Raw genomic sequence first — 13,713 nt, forward strand, 5'->3', positions numbered from 1 at the left:
GCACAATAAATCTCTCATTGATAGCAGCAGGGTACGGAAATTGGTTAAGAAATGGAGCCCAGCCTCCAAATACACAGCAATTTCAACACGTGCCTGTGAGTGAGACAGCTATCAAACAACTTCAAGTGTGGAAAATAAGGGATGGATGGATGGATGGATGGATGGATGGATGGATGGATGGATGGATGGATGGATGGATGGATGGATGGATGGAGGAAACATGCTAAAATGTATCAGTGTGAGCAGCAAGACTAGGGAAGTAATTCTTCCCTTGTACTCCACACAGGTGAGGTCACACCTTGAGTACTGTGTCCAGTTTTGGGCCCCTCAATTCAAGAAAAGCAATGAGGTGCTTGCTGGAGCACGTCCAAAGAAGGGCAGTGGAGCTGGTGAAGGGGTCCAGAGCACAAGTCCTGTGAGCAGCAGCTGAGGGAGCTGGGGCTGTTTAGCCTGGAGAAAAGGGGACTCGGGGGTGACCTTAGTGCTCTCTACAGCCACCTGAAAAGAGGCTGTAGCTGGGTGGGGGTCCGCCTCTACCCTCCGGCAACCAGCAACAGGACAAAAGGACGTAGCGATAAACTGGGCATGGGGAAATTTAGTTTGGACATTAGGAAGAATTTCTTCTGCCTCCAATGCTTAACTGCAGATGAAGATACAAGAGAAACCTAGTCTCTCTATTTTTGGATCCTCGGAGCCGGAGATGACACCCTGGCTCGGGCGGGGGCAGCCCGAAGCGCTCCAGCGCCGGCGGACGGGCGGGCGATGCCGGCCCGGCTGAGGCCGCAGGGGGCCGGGCCAGGGCCGGGGCGGGGCCGCCGCTCCCGGCGCCGTCAGAGCGGGCGGGCGCCGGAGCCGCTGGGGGCGCGGGGCCGGCGGCTGCCGCGGGGCGGTGCCCGGCGAGCCGCGGCTGCGGAGGTGAGCGATGGGCGCCGGCCGGCGGCCGCGGGGCGGGGGGCAGCGGGGGAAGGTGCGGGGCGGGGGGCGAGCGAGCGCGGCGGGGTCGCGCGGCCGCGGCGGGAGGCGGCTCCGCGCCGGGCGCGCACGGCCGAGCCCCCATCTTGGGGAGGCCCTGCCCGCCCGGTACGGTCGCCGGCGCTGTCACCGGCAGCGCTGCCGGTTCTGTCCGTGCGCGCTCGGCCCGAGCCGTGTCTCGTCCCGAGCCGTGCCGGGCTGCGGCGGTGCGCGGAACAGCGTGCGTGGAAGGTACAGCGCGTAAACAGCCGCCTCCTGGGGGGACGCGGGAGCGAGACAGCGGACGCGGGGATGATGTTTAACCTCCCCTAATTTATTACAGGCCGGGGTTCACGATTCCTTTCCCATGTTGAGAAACCGTAAAAGGAAGCAAATTGTGTGTTTAGTTTGGTGCATATTTCAGATTTTTGCCTGTTTATTGAGCTGGAATATGGTTGTGAAATATGGTAGAAATGCCTTTGCAGTACTGATGCACCATCATCCGTCTTATGTGGGTTTGGCGGAGCAGCGCTAAGAATGAACTTGAAGCTTTACCCAGTGGCATACGTTCCCTCCATACCATGAGTAAAGTCAATATATGCTGATCAGAGCCCAGTTTGGACTGCAGAGACACTCGAGGGTACTTTGCCTGTGTGGTCCAGCATGGTGTTGACAGCTCTCCATCCACAGGCCGATATCATCCTTCTGCAGAAGCCTCTGCTGCTGAGCTTGTCTAGGCTGCAGTAGAGACCAGCTGGGAGGGTCTTGCTGGGTTACTTCTTAAGCAACAGAGGCAGAGACTCATCTTTGTCTCTGCCCTCAAACTCTAGAAAACCCTGTTGTGCTGAAAACAAGATTACTTTGCAGTTTCCCACTGCAGAACAGCTGTTTGCTAACACTTTTCACAAAAGCTCTTAATTAAAAGCTTACTAAGTTTTTCTTCCTGCTTCTGAAGATCTTAATTCAGTGGACCGCCTTGGTCCTCTTGGTTCTCTTCTAGGAACTCAGAGAATGCAATATCTTGCCAATTTTTTCACAAGTAGCTCTGACTCTCTTATGCAAATGTTAGGTGGGAGCAAATGGCGGGGGGTGCATGTGTATTTTTGGCAGGAACTTGACATTTAGTGTTCTTAAATTTAGAAGTTCTGGCACTTTCAAACTTTGAGGTGGATGTGACCTCTTTTACTCACTGTTCCCTGCTGCAGTACTAAGTTGATAGCAAATCATGATTTCAGGGCTGTTTTCAAGTATCTGTATCCAGGCTGTATGTATTTTGCTAGATACATGACAAATTTGCTTCTGATTTAATTTATTTTTAATGAGCTAATTTTAACTTAATCTGTAGGGGGTGGTAGCTTGCAGGGAGCCATGGAGAAACAAAGAACCCTGCCAAAGTGTGGCAAAAGAACCATGTGATCTTCAGAGGGTGTTGGGCTTTCTTACTGAAAACAGTGATGACACCTCTGCAGAAACTTGCTTATTTTACATCTGTCTAATTTGCTGTCAGTTGTGACTGAAGGCTGTACCCCTTCTCAGGTAGGAGAATTTTCAGTCTTAAGATCTCAGATATATTGAGGGTTGCATGTCATTAATCATCTCTTAGACCTGTACAAGTCCAGTATGATTGTACAGATGCTGTATTAAATGGAGGTTGTCCCTGTGAACTGACTGCTAGGAGAAATGACTGCTTTGTTTCCTATATGTTCTGGTTCCTTAGTCTCTGTATTGTTTTACTAGAATTAGGAAGGAAAATGAGGAGGCCAAGGATCCCCTTTCGGTTCTTGTTTCCTTGTTAAGATTTAATTCAGGCTTCTGAGCTGTGCTCTGCTACAGCAAATTTTAATTGCCCAACTGCAAGTGTGTAAGTTGCACTGTTAGAATATAATACTTTAGGACCCTCTTTGTAGATATCTCTGTTGGAAAAACCCCCATTTCTTGACTGGATATGAAGAGCAATTGCCTTGCTTGGAGATGAAGTTTGAAACCTCTACCTGTTGTATTTGAAGAGAGATGGGAGATCAAGTGATACAGGCAGCACAGCTCAGAGCTCTATCTTACATGTTCTTTGCTTCTGCTTGCCACTTCCCTTCCTGTTTCTTGTCTGATAAACTGAATTTCCTCTCCATTGTTGGATTATCTACCTAAATCTCAAACAGACATCCTTTGCAGAAGCATTGTTGGAAAATGTTGTCGACCTTTGATGAAGAAAGCTTTAGGTTGTATCTACTTCATGCACATCTGTCAGGCAGATAGGCACAGCCTCAAAAGTATTTAAATCACACCTATTGCTGCTTTATCTAATACAATCAACTCTTTTCTATAGATGAAGTTGATTCTTCTGGCTCTCAGATAGAAGGAGGCATTTCCCTTTTCAGCTTCACAGGCACCTCCTGCTACTGCTGCCTTCCTTCCTTTACTTCCCATGCTCTGTTCTCTGCAGTGCTTTGCTTGCTGTGAGAAGTGTCACCACAGGCTGGTGGCATGTGAGACAAAACCATGCCACAATCAAGACAATGCAGGTTGACAATGAGGAGCAAATCAATTGAAGTGCAGAAAGTGACAGGAACATTGTAAATTCAGGCCATGACTGAGAGGAGGGCATGTGTCTTGACTGCACAGGGGAGTGGTAGGGTCATAGTCTGTGGTTTGTGTTGTACATGGTAAGGGAGGTATCCAGGAGATAAGGCAAACACTCCAGGCTTTCCTGGCAGTTACTGCTCTCTTTTCCCTGTACTGTAAAGTAATGACGTTTCCTGAGCCAACACAGCTGGACATTGTGCTTCTGTCAGCACATCAATCCAGCTACTTTGGTCTCTCACAGAGGAAAGGCAGGTGCCAGTACTACAGAAATATGTTAGCACTTCCTGAAAACAGCATTTGAAGCTTTCAGTAAAGTGTATTCACTCAGCTAGAGGGCTGTTTGGACTTCCACTGAGTGTGAAATTCTTGAATTTATGATGATTTTACCAAATATGCAATAAATAGTGAACTGGGAAATTCAAGTACCAAGGTGCATCCTAACTTAGCTAAAACCATCTTGATGATATATGAGAGAGTAACATAGTTTTTCCCTGAATTTCCAGGCAAGTTGAGATTCTGACCTTAGGTGGGGGAGACTTTCTGTCCAGCTTGTAGAATGTGACCAAGGATTTTTCTGCAACAGAGGTTTGTAAATGTGCACCAGTATTCACTAAAAGTACTCATTATGTGCAGCAGTGAGATACTGCTAAGACCTTGTATGAAACCAGCAGGATATTTTCAAAAAAACATTGACATTCTTGAGCTGTTACATTTAGACCTGGCCCACTTGTGCCCTTCAAAGCTCTTGTATATCTCACAAATGCCTGCATCTTGTTTGTGCATCTGCTGCTGTGGTGTGCTGACAGAGAAGCCTGTTGTGTGTGAGTTGCTTCTCTCTAAACAGCTGTGCTCTTCCAGTTTGCTGCAGACAGAGCAGATTACTCTGTTGTGAAGGAGGTAACCAAGTGAGGTGAAAGGGAATAGCATAGGAGAAAAGGAGTGGGGATATAGAGGAGGGATGTGAAGGGAAGGGAGTGTAGAGGGTGAGACAGTACAGGAAGGAGGATAGATAGCGATAGAAAAAATTCATGTTCCTTCATGTTTCTCATCATGGTTTTGTAGCATTTTCCAGTGGAGCACTTTGGAGCTATAATTTCTGAAAATAATCTGGAAGTATCCCAAACCTGTAGGTGTAGCTGGGGTGTGCTTGGGGGGAAATGCAACAGCAGGGGCTGGGCTTTACAGCTGGGCTTCCCTGGCAAATGCATCCTGAATCTGAGCATATGGGAAGCAAGTGGGGCTGTGTCATTCTGAGTGAGAACCTGCAGACAGAGACCTGCTACAAGGTTTGTGTGCTGCTAACTCCCACTGCTAGGTAAGATGTTTTAGAGCTGTTGGGACCATCAGCTCTCAAAACCACGGGTATTTTAATCTTCCTTAACAAAATAATATGTGTTAGTTACCATGCATCTAAAATTTTAAAAGAATAATTATTCTTCCCACAGTATGACTAATTATAGGAAGCAGGTATGTACAGATGTTGCAAATCTTTGGAAACAGCACGCTTCAATTCCTTGGGGGAGTTTATAGTTTAGGTGCCCTTACTTAAGGCAATGTAGCAAACTGTGCAGAATCCTGCAACTATAACCAGTTCCTGTGAATGCCTCTGCACATGCTCAGTTCCCACCTTTTATGCAAGGCCTGAGAAGCCCAGATTAATTCTGTGCTTGAAAAACTGTTTTACCTGGCTCTACTCTGTTGTATCACTGAGTTTTCTCTAACTTCCTTCCGGCAAAATGAAATGTGATTAGGAAGAATTTCTAATACCTGGATTTTCTCCTTGCCATGAGTAGAACAAATCTCTAAGGTAGAAATTACAGCTAGGAGTGGAAACAGAGATTTGATGAGAATTTGATTTTCTACTCCTTCTCTGTTGTTAAATCTATTGTGTTGAAATGCCTTGCTGAGTTTACTGCTAAGATTAGACACTGGAGCTTTCTATAATTCCTGTTTGTGTTTGCTTCAAGTCTTAAACCTTGGCAGTCTGAAGCTTAGATTCAAACTTAAGAAGAATTTTTAAATGATTGTCCAATCTTTAAGAGTTATAATAAGACTTCAGAAGGAAATGGCTTTATATCAGGTATTTTAAAAATACTTGGCCTGTTTGGAGTCTCTTCTTTTTCCAGCTCTTTCTCTACTTTTTCTTTGTGATGACCAGTGTTAAGAGAATAATTTTTCATAGTTTGCTAAGCCTCTAATTTTTCACAGTGCTCTTTCAAAAACCAACCTGGGGAATGGGGGTGGCATTTGTGTTGTGCTGAATAGAGCAGCTATTGATCTCTAAAAATGTCTAAAGATTGAATATTTTTACTTTTCCCCCTTACCCACCTACATTTTGTCTTGCCATTAACAATTCTTTCAATCATGTAACTACTTTTTACATTCATTAGGCTGGAAACTACTGCCTCCCACAGCAGGGCAGGTGGAACGAAATGTGTCCCTACGCTTCAGCAACTTTAGTGCGAAGTTCAGCAGCTTAATTTAAACTGTTGGCTTGACATTTCTGAAGAGTGTTCACTAGATCTGGTCCATTGACTTTGCTTGGGAGGCTGTAAACTTGAACAGCAGCGTGGTAATATGTTCAGTCACCAGAGCTGCTTGCCATGCTCCTAGTGCCATTTTTCTGTTATATTTTTTACCTTAAAGTGCTAAGTGCTAGTGCACTGTTAATTCTGATAACACTTCTGTAAATATTAAAACATACTGTACGTTGCATAATCTCTTTTTTAAAAGGTTCTCACATGTTGTCTTGTAGAAGATGCTACACATAAAATGTAAAATCTGGCATAAGTCTTCCTGTCCAAGTCCAGAAGCCTGTGGAGCATTTCTCAGCATTTCCATTTTTGAGAATGGACATTATCTGTGCAGGAGAATTATCTCATGGCTTACAGGTTTTACGAGTCACTTTTTAAAGTTCAGAATTATACAGTATCACACAGACAGTTACAGCAACAATTAATGTGATACCAGTAGATAATAATTTCAGTAGAAAAGCCTTCTATATATTTTTTTAAAATATATGTATGTTTGAAAGATGGTGTCACAGATAGAAGCTGAAAGCATTTGGCCTGTGGCACTTAACTCCCTGTAGATCATGAACTTGCTTTGTTGTCCAGTCACATATTTCTATGAACATGGTCCTTGAGGTTTTTCAGTGATCATAACTTCTCCTCCCAAAGTGTGGGCGGACCACCCCTCATTATTTCTGAGACTGGGAGAAGTGTTTGGAACTGCTTCCCTGCCAAATGGAAAGCAATGCTGCTCCATATAAACGTGACAGTTCAGAGGCATGAATACAGCATTTTAAACTGCAAATGACCCATACTGCTGTCAAAAGAGCTGTCTTGAAAGAGCAATCTGTGTAGCCACAGTTTAGCCTTGTGGATTCCAATTATGCTAAATCTTTAGTTAGATGATCTACTTTTCTCTTGTTGTATTTAGTGCACAGGAGGGGTCTAATCTGAGGATGAACTGTTCTCATGGGGATGAACTCACTGTGACTATCAGTGAGTGTAGCAGCTTTATTTGTTGCAGAAATTGGAAGTTGTACAGCCATCAAAGCAGAAGATTAAAGGAAGAGGAGGACAAAATTGTTTTTTTAATTGAGAGCTGCATCCTTCCAGAGGCCTGTGACACAACTCTACCACTCCTCAGAGTTTCTGTGTGGTGCAAGGCAAGTCTGAAAATTTTCCTTTTGTCATTGGTCAGTACAATATTTCTCAGGTTTTGTGTGCTTGATTTAAGATCTGGTTTCAGTTTCATAGAACATCTAAGCCCTCCCATCTATTACTGCATATATTATGTAAGAGTCTGTATACTTCCAGTATTGAATCATGGGCGTCTTGAGTTGGACACCCAATCTAGTTGATACTTTATTCTTTCTGCAGAAGCTGGCTGGTTCTCCCTTGAAATCTGCGTCCAGTATCTCTCTCATTCTCAGAGATGGCGCCCAGCCTCCTTGCACTAGTTTAGACTGTTCCCTTTGGTTATTCTCCTTATGCTACTTGTCCCATCTCTTTGGTCTGCCCATTTTTGGCAATTTCCCAAGCTCTTTACTGCAAAGATTCCTCTCAGCCAAGTTCTTTCTGACTTTATTTCTGGCTCCAAACATCAGTCCTGGTCTTCTGACAACTTGCCAGTATTGCTCTTCAGTTACTTTTTCTGCTCCTTTGGTTTGGCCAGTTTTACCTGTGTTTTTGAATTTGATATTTCTTTCTTATCCCTGGAGGCTTGTTGTAGAAATATAGGTTCTGTTGGCCAAGTTCAACATTTAGCCAAATGTTGAATGATTATTACAAGAAACTGTCTTCTGAACCTGCGTGTTCAGCTATGATACCTGTGGAAATCAAGAGTGCTCATTCTTTTGGCATCTTTGGAGATTTTAGTTGTGAATTAACCTCTACCATATCTGTGTTTACTGTGACTTTTTAAAGGATTACAATAGAAAGGAAAGACTTATAGTTGATTGGTTTTGGTTTCTTTTCATATTATGCAAAATGTTTTTTCTTTAGACCTTACTCTTGGTAGCAACTGAACTGTTTGAGCTGAAACTGATGATTGTTCTTTAGAAAGAGTCTGAGACAAACACTCAGCATGAAAAATTTCCGAGCACACATTTTGGAAAAATGTAAGCAAGTGAAAAGAATAGTCTTTTAAGAAGTGGTGTTGAGCAGGCGTAATTACAGGCAGAGATGCTACTAGTCCCACCTTCTGATTGCCCTCTTGTGCTGAACAATTAGAAAGAGCTTTACAAACTGCTCATTCACTTCATAGGAGCCTGTGTATCCCAGCTGTTGTTCAGTGGCATGGCAGTGTGATGTTTGACATGCAGTTGCATATAAGAGGTTTTTAGAACAGTGTGGGACTAGTGATGGCATTTAGGTGACTTGGCCATTAGAAAAATAGGGGAAATCTTGTGTTAAGGAGGAACTGCTTTCACTGTAAACAGAGATTTTCCTTTTCTTCCCCTTTAGGTAAGAACAGTGGAAATGTTGAAGTGCACCTTTGCTTTGTTGTCTAGCAAAACCCTTTCTCTTCCCAAGCAATGTACCTTTTCTCAAACAACCATGAGAAAACGTTTGTTGAGCAATAACCCAAAATGTATGGTTGCTGCCATCAAAGTTGTCAGCATTACTTAGAGTGTTTTATTTCTAGTAATAGACAGTCTTCATCTTACAAAGTTTGTAAGACTTGAGAAAACTACATATGCTCTGATTGAATCTTTTCTACAATATGTTTCTTTTGGCAAGAACAGATTACCCAAGAATACGTGTTCCTGTTAGTTTGACCTAGTCTATATTTTAGTGAAATTACCCTTTCCAAGAAGTATCAGTAAGAGCTGTATTTCTGCTAGAAATACTAGTGGCTCTGGTAGCAGTGCTAGAGACACAGACATCCAGCACGAGCTATGGATTTACAGCTTCACTTGATCTAGACATAGATATGGAGAAAAGCCTTGTTAAATTGATCTCAAGTTCTCACTTTGCTATTGCTGTGTCATGGTGTTTTGAAAGGTTCTGTACTTAATATATGAATGGCAGGTTACAGTCTGTGTTCCCAAGAGGCTTTCAAGCTGGAAACAATCAATCTTTTATGACCAGAAGATTGTATACTCTATAAAAAGAAAACACAGCAAAATCCAGTCAGTCGAGAGGAGTTTCAGGAATAGCAGAATTTCAGGTGACGCACAGCATGCTATTTTACTGTTTTTAATGGAAAGCTCCACTTGGGATGCCTTTTGTAATTCCTCTGTTCCTGGATCTGTAGGCTTTGTGGTTTTCTCAACCATAACCCTAAGGGTTACCCTAACCCTAAGTGGAACAGTAAATGCAGCCTTTTGCTGAGGCTAAGGTTCCCAGCACATGGGGAGTGCCAAGGAAAATTATGAGGAGGGAGCAGTGTTGTGGCAGTGCCGTGCTCCCCTTGGTCTGATACTTCCCATCTGAGACCTGCTGCTGAGATTTATAAATTAGAGTGTGTGAACAGTTGGTATAACTAATAATAATTAAAAATAAATGGTGAGATCTGAAGATTAGAGGAACCAAGAAGAGCTAAAAAACCATCTATTTTCTTGCCTTTTTTGTTGTTTGTTTTGTTTGCTTGTTTATTTTTTAGCATCCTGGTTAGAGAGCCCTTGAAGATTTATTCCTCTAGGGAGAGTAATGTTGTGTGGCTCTGGAAGGAGGCAAGCTTCAGTTTACCTAAAATGTTGCAAGAGCTTGGGAATAAAAAAAGAAAAGAAAAGTTTTACTTCTATAAGTAGAAGGGAAAAATGTTACTTCTATAAGTAGAAGGAAAAGGGGATTTTTTTTTTCAATGACCCCTTTTTCATCATTGCTACAGTCATGATTCCACATTGGGATTAGACTAGAATTTGGATCAGTTGAAACAGGGAAGCTGTGAAGGTGGCAAGAGATATATGCCTGAACATATGCAAGGGTACTTGCAGAGCACAAGTTGAGAGGCATGGTCTGCCTGTGAAAGTTTGGCAGGATTATATATCAGTTCTAGGCTCACAGACTTTAAAAGACCTCGATGTTAGTTTATGGATAATATAGGGGAAATATCATTTATCTGTCATTTTGATGATATTGTTGGGAAGGAGATAATGGAAGATGCTCTAGAATTGTGATTGAAGATCAGGAGAACGTAAAGAGTTGCAAGAAGGAAGACTTGAAAAAGAAAAAAATTACCAAAACAACCCTCTAAAGAAGATTAAAAAAAGAAAAATAAAGGAAGGGGAACTATGAACTCTGAGAGAATTTTGGTACTAGGAATTAACAGAATTAGCAGTCAGAAAGTGAAAGTACACAAAAGTTTAGAAGTTGGGAGAATTGCATTTCTCAGAAAGAAAATGAAAGGAGAAGCAGCTTTCTGCACAATAAATTTTAAAAATACTGAAATAATGCTTTAAAAGAGTACCTTCAAGGTACTGTGCAAATTAGAAGGTCCAGTACAGAGGCTGTGTAGAATTTTTAAGTGATAAGAATTTGCTCTACTTTCAAAACCAGCACACTAAAGCATAAAAGGAAGAAAGAAAACTTAGAAGTGAAGAATGAGGTTCCCACGCTGACTACTATAGATACTTAAATCAAAGAAAACCATTAATTTTAGCTGATGTGTATAAAAATAATATTTCAGTTTACATGGTTATCCAAAGATATTCTCAGCTACTTTGATTTTAGTGACGATGATTGCTAATATGAAAACTTCTTTAATGGCTGCCCTGTGGGTAGAAGGAAGTATGCAAATGTAATTAATTTCCAGAGAGGAAGAAAGATGACTTAAAAATAAAGCTATAGTTGATAGTTGACTATGTCTTCAATGAGACATTGACATCAAGGAAATGGTTTGTTATATTGTCAGCAACTCTGCATTCTGGATCTCATCTTTGCTGTTTCCATCAGTTGCAAGATACATACCACTATCTACTCTTTTGGTCTAGATGAACAGCTTTTTACTTCTGACAGGGTGCTTTGTTAGGCTGCTTGTCAAGGTGAAACACTTGTGGCTGGAAGTTTGTGTTGAAGCTGGAAGTTTGATTCATTACTAAAATGTTGGCTTGTAATCCTTCCTGTCAGGTAGTTCTGAGTACCATGGCATATGGGATATAAAGGGTTTTTTGCTTCCTACTGAAGCAAAGTGGAGTAACATCCCGCAGGAAATAAGCAATTCTGTCCTCCTGGAGACTGGGCAGCATGAGAGGGGGTTCTAGTCAGCCTCTGTCTCTGAAGAGCTGCTTGCTGACCTTCCCAAAGGCTAAGCCTTCCCAAGCTGCCAAGTGGAAGTCAGTCCCCTTCCCCATCCCATCACCTGTCTCCCTGTTTGCCTTTGAACAGTTGTTGTACCCTTTTACAAGGTGAATGAGTGTGTGTGTGTAGGAAGGGTTTGGTTAACAGTGTTTAAATGCAGTGGGCAGGTGGGTAACTTAAAAAAAAGCTTATTTTCTTTTTTTTTTTTTTAGTTTGCTTTGTTTAGTGGAGGTACTTTCTAATGGTGTCTTGCATTTATCTGAAATTATTGTTTGCTGACAAGAGTGGAATGATAGAATGGTACAGGATATATTTGTGCTCTCCTGTTGTGCTGTGTGTGGCTGGCAATAATCCGGGTGTAGACCTGGTTTTCTCCTAAAAGTTGTGTTGAACATGGCTGAGACCAGGCACTGTGAGTAAGATAATGGGTGGATAGGTTGAAAAGGAAGATAAAGCTACATGTTTCCTTCCTACATTGCATAGTTTTGTTGGGTTGTTTTACATTTTTTTGGGAATTTACTTGAATACTCTTCAATAAGATTTAGTAACGTTTTCTGGGAGAAAAAGCAACTGCACTTCTATGTGTATGTAGAATGTGCTTGTATTTACCAAAATACCAGCAGAGTTGAAAACTCTTGTCTTTTCCTGGCAGCCCAGCTAATGCCATTTTCCATGTTACCTTTCAGGCACATTCTGCTCTTTTCTATCTGATTTTTACACAAAGAAACTCTACCATATGCTGTTTAGACCTGCTACTCTGTGTCTGTGTGGTTGAGATGCTAAAAAAAGTCCCTTCCCAGAGACCTCCTGTAGTGTTCACGCTTGAAAGTGATATTTTGGTACTGATGAGTGTGTACGACATTGCATTTATCAGATATTGAACTCCTCTGCAATACTCAGCATTGGGTGCTAGGAGGGGTGGAAATGAAGGCAGGGTTTAGGCTCAAGAGGGGTGTTCCTGGCAGTAATGATCAGTTTGGAAATCCTTGACATGACAGACATAATGAGCAAATGTGGTAAGATGAGTAGTAGGTAAGCAGTCTTCTTTCTGAACAGGAAGGGCATTAAGCTGAAGTGGGAGCTCTGTGATGTCCCCATGAAGATGATTTTTACTAGAAAACTTGATGGTGGGTGATGAGATGGACATGCAACACGCTGGAAGGCTTTGGAAATAAGATACTGTCATTTGTTTGCACTGTCAGGCTGACTGACCTATTGTTCCTCTGGAAAGGATTTGCTAACAACTGTGTGAAAATCTAACAAATGAAGGCATAGCCCCATGTAGCAGCAGTAGTCTACCTGTTGGAGCTGGAACTTCTCCCTTATAACTGCTTGAATCTGAAATCTCTTGCTGTTTGACCTCCAGGCTTTAACTGAATTTCCATATTCAGAGCCCTGGATGTTGACTTTCAGATGGAAGTGGAGACAAGTTCTGTCATAAAGAGTCACAGAAAATCTGCTGCTGTCTGCACCTTCCATTTGCTGATAACACAGCTTTTAATATCATGCTCCTAATTAACTTGATACCCTGCCTCCATTTCTTGGTGCCAGAGAAATGCCTGAAGCAAAGTGGATTTGCTGCTGTCATTGGAGAACTGATTTCAGGCAAAGTTGAAAGGAGAGAGGAGGGTGGGGGAGAAACACTGTTGCAGTTTGATAACATATTTAAATAATTATTTTTATATAATAATTATAGTTGTCAGAAGGTATTTTTGTATCAAAATCAGTTGTCTTCTATATTTTTGTTGAAGTCTTAGTTTTTAATTTGTTGTTAATGTAAAAGGCAACACTTGAGATGGCATTACACAGTGTCTATTTTTAATGCTGGAATTTTATCCTCTCAGAAACAGGGTATTTGCTTAATCATACCCCGTTGGATCTTATCTTCTTTTCCCACCCATCCTTTTTACCCATAGTTCACATGGCTGGCTGGATATCTGTTCTTTGGATGCATCAGCATGAAATTTTGCAGATGACCACCTGTCTTAATACATGTGAAGCTGCGATCACAGTTTTCTAAACAGTGCCAGGGATGCTGAATTGTGTTTGCAGTATTGCCAAATCATTTTAATTAGTCTTGACTGAAAAAAAAAGATGGCATAAATCCCACTTTACTAATGTGCTTCTGTGAGTCATTAGCAGTGGTTATCTAGATGTGATTGCAGAAGATAGTTTTTACCAACACAAATGGGGCAGGGCGGGGTGACAAGGGAACTGCTGTGGTGTAGCTTAGGTAGAGACATTTTTATTTTTTGGACATGCAGAAAAAGAAACTTCTCATGTATTTTGTTTCCCATAGTACTTTGTAGCTGGGATCTGGACTGCCATGCTATGATATCTACTAATCAGACATGACAGTAATGTCTATTGTGTGCAATGATTGCTGCTGCCTAAAGTAAACATACATCCTGTGCTTTGACTTTGGGAAAGT

The 13,713-nt window shown here is 42.1% G+C and overlaps 1 protein-coding gene across 7 annotated transcripts in view; it reads left to right on the forward strand.

Annotated features, from left to right (window-relative positions):
• The first annotated feature begins 829 nt into the window (after positions 1-829).
• INPP4A (inositol polyphosphate-4-phosphatase type I A) overlaps positions 830-13,713 on the forward strand; it is a 109,795-nt gene continuing 96,911 nt past the window's right edge. For 6 of the 7 annotated variants that reach the window (XM_084201160.1, XM_084201159.1, XM_084201164.1 and 3 more), the window contains exon 1: positions 830-915. The gene's annotated coding sequence lies outside the window, so the exon portion shown is untranslated. Of the gene's footprint in view, positions 916-7,065; positions 7,235-13,713 lie in introns of all 7 variants that reach the window. The other variant, XM_084201162.1, reaches the window with a different exon arrangement.

This window comes from Fringilla coelebs (assembly GCF_963513975.1).
Source record: "Fringilla coelebs genome assembly, chromosome: 2".
NCBI lineage: Eukaryota > Metazoa > Chordata > Aves > Passeriformes > Fringillidae > Fringilla > Fringilla coelebs.